We start from the raw sequence: 6,369 nt of genomic DNA, 5'->3' as shown, positions 1-6,369 counted from the left end.
CCCCGACTCACTTGATATGATACAACACAGATAGAGCGATATATGAAAAAGTTTGCACCGACATTAGCAACATAGACCCACAGGCCACAGTTAGTATTTAAAGTCACATATAGAAAAATCTATTGAATGCATTTCTCAACCAATTCCACTCGGACAAATTTCATATCGACCTCGATCGGCAAGCCAAATGGTCTCATAGCTCGTGAAACACTAGCACGTGTTCTTCATACAATAAGGGGAAGAAATATAATCGACCGAGTAGATTCCGACGATTCTTCTATTGGCATGCAAGATTTAGCCGAACTTCATAATCGCTTTAACGCCGGAGGAACCTGGTTTTTGGATCTCACCCACGCCCTTGCCGATCGTCAAAATATCAGTCATGCTAGATTAGCCTTCACCAATCTTCAAATCAATCAGGCCAGAACGAGGTTTAATGTTATTAGGAGGAAGAAAGTTAGAGTGGATCGAGAATTCCATATTGCTTGAAACCTACTACACGCGAGAGAGCAGATTAGAGAGGAGTTCCACATGGAGCGAGGGCTACTTCTTGATTGGGTACGGTTTCCTGCCCCGGGAGCATGCCCCAAGCCCCGCCGGATTTCTAACTCCTACAAAGGAGTTCTTAAGTTATGATCTGATTTTTATTCTTCGGATCTTATTTATAATCTAAAAAATTCTTTCAACATTCCAAGGTTAGACTCTTTTCCCCAATTTAAATTCCTTTGAATTTTTTTATTGTTCTTGCAAAATCTTTTTATTCAATTTTTATTTTTGCGTTGTTTCTTTGTTTAATCGATGTAATTGCAATTGATTAGAGTTATTGGGTGGGTAGAAAGAAAACATAGATCATCAATCAATTTAGGTTAAATGAAATTGTAATTAGTATGATGTTACAACTTCAATTACCCATGTTGTTTGGCTGTTAACAGAATACTATGAATTGTGAAATTGGATACAGAATACGACTATATATGGCATAGAGGAGCGAGAGTGTATTGCATTTTCAATGTGAAAGAAGAAATTGATTTCTTTGTTCTATTTTGATTTCAATAACAGGTGTTTGTTTATGACAAAAGAAACCACCATGGTAGTAAGTTATAGATAGAGTGAGTAAAAAAGAAAAAATTAATAGAATGATGATTTGAAAGAAAGAAAATAGAGAACACCTCCCCAGAAAAGGTACTGGGATATTTTGTCCGCATTTTTTATTATTCTAATGTGTATATCTCAGTTAATAATGCAAAATAGTCTGCCTGATAAAATGTTCGCATCTTCACTTAATCGTTTTAACGTCTTTATGTGACTTTATTTTTATTTTTTTACGAGATCTTTATGTGACTTAATTTGTTGTTTTCCATAAGTCAATTATTTATTATATATATATATATATATATATATATATATATATATATATATATATATATATATATATATATATATATATATATATAGAGAGAGAGAGAGAGAGGATGTATATTATGAGAATGGTAAAGATATATGAGAATATGAGAATGAAATAATAGTCATTGGATCAAAAATGGATGGGTAAGATTAAAAAACCTCATTATGTGCCTCTCTTACTCTATTACTATTTCTTTTATACTCATTTTCCCTTTCATCTTCTTCTAGTAGCCACGTTTCTTCTTCTTCTTCTTCCCATTGTCTCTCCCATTCCTTCTCCTTTCCGGCCGGCAACTGCTTTCCGGCCGCTGCCTTCTTCTTCTCAATTCCGGCGGACGTTTTTCTTGCTCTATCTCCAGCGTTCGTCTTGTTTTCATTCACATAATCTTTCATATCAATTTTACACCGCCCTCATCAATTATAATCAAAGAATTCCTAGATCCAGAAATTTTAAACTGAAGAAAAGAAAGAAAAACAAAAGAAGAAAGGAATACGTGGAAGAAGAAATCATTTTGTACATCTTCCATCCTTTGCCAAAATCATCATCTTAAGTAGATTTGTCCAAAACTATTTTTTTTTAAGATCTAGAACTATTGAAATAGAAACACATAAAAAAGGGGATTTTTGGCAGAGAAATCGAAAGAGGAATAGGAGAATATGCACATCTTGCGGAGAGAGTGAGAGACGGCCGCCGGAGAGAGATGGGTCGTCGGGAAAAATTTAGAATAATATGAAAAATTTAGAATAATCTTCAACATAAGTTTGCATAATAGAAAATATGGATCATGGGAATGCACCTTGTTTGACCGCTAGTAGTTTATAAACTAAATTGAAGAGTTATTGATAAAATGTATAGAATAAATTGATGAGTTGTAATTTAAGCATAATTTTGTTTGAGTTATTAACATTTAAAAATTATTGAAGTTTTGTATAAAGATAAAACATTCTAAAGTGTTTTTTAATGCCATACAAAATGGTTGGTCTAGTGGTGTTGGTTTGAGTCCTTGGAGTATGCTCCTCTCAAGGTCTCAAGTTCGATTCCCCCTGATGCCAATTTCGGTGGGCTAAGTCCATGCAAAGCAAAAAAACTCTGGCTTTAAATGGGGCCCCCGCAAGTGGGCGGTGGTAGAGCTGGGTATGCGGGCTAGCCCGCCCCGTTTAACCCGCCCCGCATAAGCCCGCATATTAAACGGGGCGAACAAGCCCGTCATCAAATATAAACGAGTTTTAAAATTAAGTCCGAGTTCGGTCCGCGTAAGCCCGCGGGTTAAACGGTTAACCCGCGGACTATTACAAAAAAAAACTTTTTTCAAAAAAATAAACAAAATTAGTAAAATATTGATATAATAAAAGCTAAAAAAAACTATATTATTAATAATTTTATGTTATAACTTGAACTAACAAATAAAAATAAATAAAGTTTGTGACATATCATTGAGTTTATTTATCTTCTCTTTGAAAATAATGCAACTAAAATCAAATTCAACTCGTTTTTATCGTAATTATTTCTCCACACATACTTCAAATCCATAAAATAAACCCAGATGATATTGAATAAGAACTTTAACTTGTTCAAAATATAAAAAAGAAATTTAATAGTCCAAACCAATATTAAAAGTACAACCAAAAATCTAATACCACCAACCGATTCAAAAACAAAACAGTAATGTATATAATTAACTAATTGAAAACTGAAGGAAAATAGTCACTGCTGCTCGATGCCTCCATTGTAACACTTAAATTGGATCATGATGTTTTGTGTTGTTGTTGTCCACGTGAGTAAAAATAGGAGTGTGTTATTGCTTTTTATAATTAGGTTTAAACTTCTTTTTTTTTTGTTAAAAGTGTTGGATTTGGATATGGACCAAATTATTTATAAATGGTAAATTTTGTAATTAATTACATATATAAAAAAAGAATCCGGGTCACGGGCTAACCCGCGAACCCGCGGATTTAACCCGCATAACCCGCGGTTTTAACGGTCCAACCCACACGGGCAAAAATATAAACGGGCAAAAAAAAAAATGGTCTTAAGACCGCGCGGGCTGCGGGTTAAACGGGTTGGCCCGCGGACCTTGGTCCGTATACCCAGCTCTAGGCGGTGGGATTGGTCCCCTGGGATTAGTCGGTCCTTGGACCGGATACCAAGTTTTCAAAAACAAATGTCATACAAAATGAGGTCGTAAATAAAGATAGAATTGGAGCTTTCTAATGAATTACCATATGGGGAGGTCCTTTGAATCTCAATCATTTATCCGATCGGGTGAAGCTAATATATTTAAACAATATGTACTAGCGGATATTGAGCTGATGTTACATAGTTGTGGGAATAGTATAAAAGATTATCCTCTGATGTCTCGAGCAGACACATCATTAATTCCTGATATTGATGAAGTACCAAAAGTAAGTATTTTCAATATATCGTATACACAGGGACTAGTGTGATATTAGTTGCCGTTCCACAATAACCATGATTTTAAGTGTGAGTTTTTAAAATGTTATGATTGTTTTTTAACATAAAAGCGCGATATATAAAACTGTTACAAATTCAAAGAGAAGAAATTGTCGGGATTAAACTTTATTAACTCATTCACATGTATCACTCAACTAATGAAATATATATATATATATATATATATATATATATATATATATATATATATATATATATATATATATATATATATATATATATATTTTATTTACCAATCAATATTATCACATATCACTCATCGAACGTATCCGTGTCCGGAATACGCCGTGAAATCGTACCTATTAACCTTCGATTTCTCGAATCATTAATCGATATAATAACATTAAGCTTTGATACTTTAAGTGAATATTAAACCCAAAATCTATGTCTAAACTTTGAAGTTCAATAAGTGATTACCCTAAACTTTTGATTCAAACAACATATGTCTATATCATTCAAATCTTTGAAATAAACAAGTAAACAAGGATATCACTAACATTGATTGATAAATAAAACATATATAGCAAAGTTAAAATGAGTACATGATCATAAATTAACTACATCTAATCCCAACAAAGAAAGATTTAGCTACACATAGCCATGGTTAACTTACAAAAGTGAAGAAATGAAAGATGAAAGAACATAGCACTTCATTTCTCAAGTTTGGATGGATCCACCTTCAAAACCTCTTTGAAACCCTAGATCTAGGCAGAGGAGGCTCGCATACATGTGCGAGGTGTGCGACGGCATAGGGCCTCAAAATTTTGAGGGCCTCAACTCAAAATTTTGAGGTCCTATAATATTACTTATATATTATTTATACCTATAAAATATCAAATGTATATTAATAGATTAATTTTTAGGCCCTAAAATAATAGTTATATATTGTTAATGTTCATAAATATCATGAGTATCAATATATTAGTTATATATACTCGTAAATATAGTTCTAGTCCATTTGAATCTTTGCATAAAATTTAATCTTAGATTATGATGTTCATTTTTGACGTTATATTTAAAGATAATTATTTTATATTTTTTGTTCCATTTAATTTAATGTAAGATTTAATATTGATAATTTATATGTTTACAAGAATGTTTTTTTATATTATATGCAATTTAAATCGAGAATTTTTTTAATTTTTTTTATTAAGGGGCCACTTTTATATTTTGCACAGAGCCTCCTAAAACTCGGAGACACCCCTGGATCTAGGAATATAACTCGTATGAGCTCTCTAAAATGTGGTTGATATCTTCTTCTTTTTTACAATTGATGGCTATTTATAGACTTTCAGAAAATATAGGTTCGCTGAGCGAATAGAGTGTTCGCTGAGCGAACAAATTACTTCACAAGAGGGTTTTCTGACACGTGGCTCTTAACATCCTTACTCAGCACTTGTTCGCCATTGCTCGCCAAAGCTCGCTGACATACCAGAACACTCTGCATGTGTTCGCCAACCCTCGCCAGTTTTCGCTGAGCGAACGTTACTTAATGTTGCTCGCTACTTCTCATCATGGACCTTTGTTGCACTGTCTTTGTTTGCCAATACTCGCCAGTGTTCGCTGAGCGAATACTTCAAAACTTCAAAATCTATCAACATAGTTGGGGTTTGAATGCATTTGATATATTTTGATTAAGAACAATATTTACACAAAAGGGGAGAATTTACTTAAGATTTCTTTCAAAACAAGTTAATAAGTGTCTAAATTCAACATGTAATTTCACTAATGTTTGGCACTTATCAGATATACAACATAGTTTGATACATGATGAATTGAATTATAACAGACAACCATTAGCTGAGGAACATGTCTGATTGATGTCAACCATGACTTCAGAGCAACATAAAAGATATTCTTAAGTTTGTTGATATGAAAAATAAACACATTCTCTTCGGTGGAAAGGTTGTTATTTTTTGCAGAGATTTCCGAAAATTCTACCAGTAATACCCAAAGGTATAAGGCCAGAAGTTGTTCATGCTACTATTAATTCTTCGGTTCTTTGGATTTTTTGTGAAGTTTTAACATTGCGTAAAAACATGAGGCATCTTAGTGGTGCTTCGAATACAAAAGTTGAACAAAAGAGATTGTTTTCTGAATGAGTTTTAGGTGTTGGCGATGGAGAAATTGAAGATGGCAACGACGGTGATTTAAAACTTGACATTCCATCAGATTTACTGATTATAAATTCAGGCGATCCTCTTGCTTCTATCGTTGAAAGCACATATCCACATCTTTTACAAAACATGAAAGATATAACATATTTCAAAAATAGAGTTATATTAACTCCTAAAAATTTTATAGTCGACACAATAAATTAATGATTATATGTTGGATTTAATTCATGGTGAACAAAAAACATATTTGAGTTATAATACTTCACTACACACAATATAGATGTCATGTAATGGATGATGTTCACACTCCGGAATTTTTTAACACGATTTATACGTCATGGCTTCCAAATCATAAGTTGAGACTTAAAGTTGAAG

Source organism: Trifolium pratense, linkage group LG1, assembly GCF_020283565.1.
Source record: "Trifolium pratense cultivar HEN17-A07 linkage group LG1, ARS_RC_1.1, whole genome shotgun sequence".
Classification (NCBI taxonomy): Eukaryota; Viridiplantae; Streptophyta; class Magnoliopsida; order Fabales; family Fabaceae; genus Trifolium; species Trifolium pratense.
The sequence above is the reverse complement of the archived record's forward strand: the minus strand, read 5'-3'. Positions refer to the sequence as shown.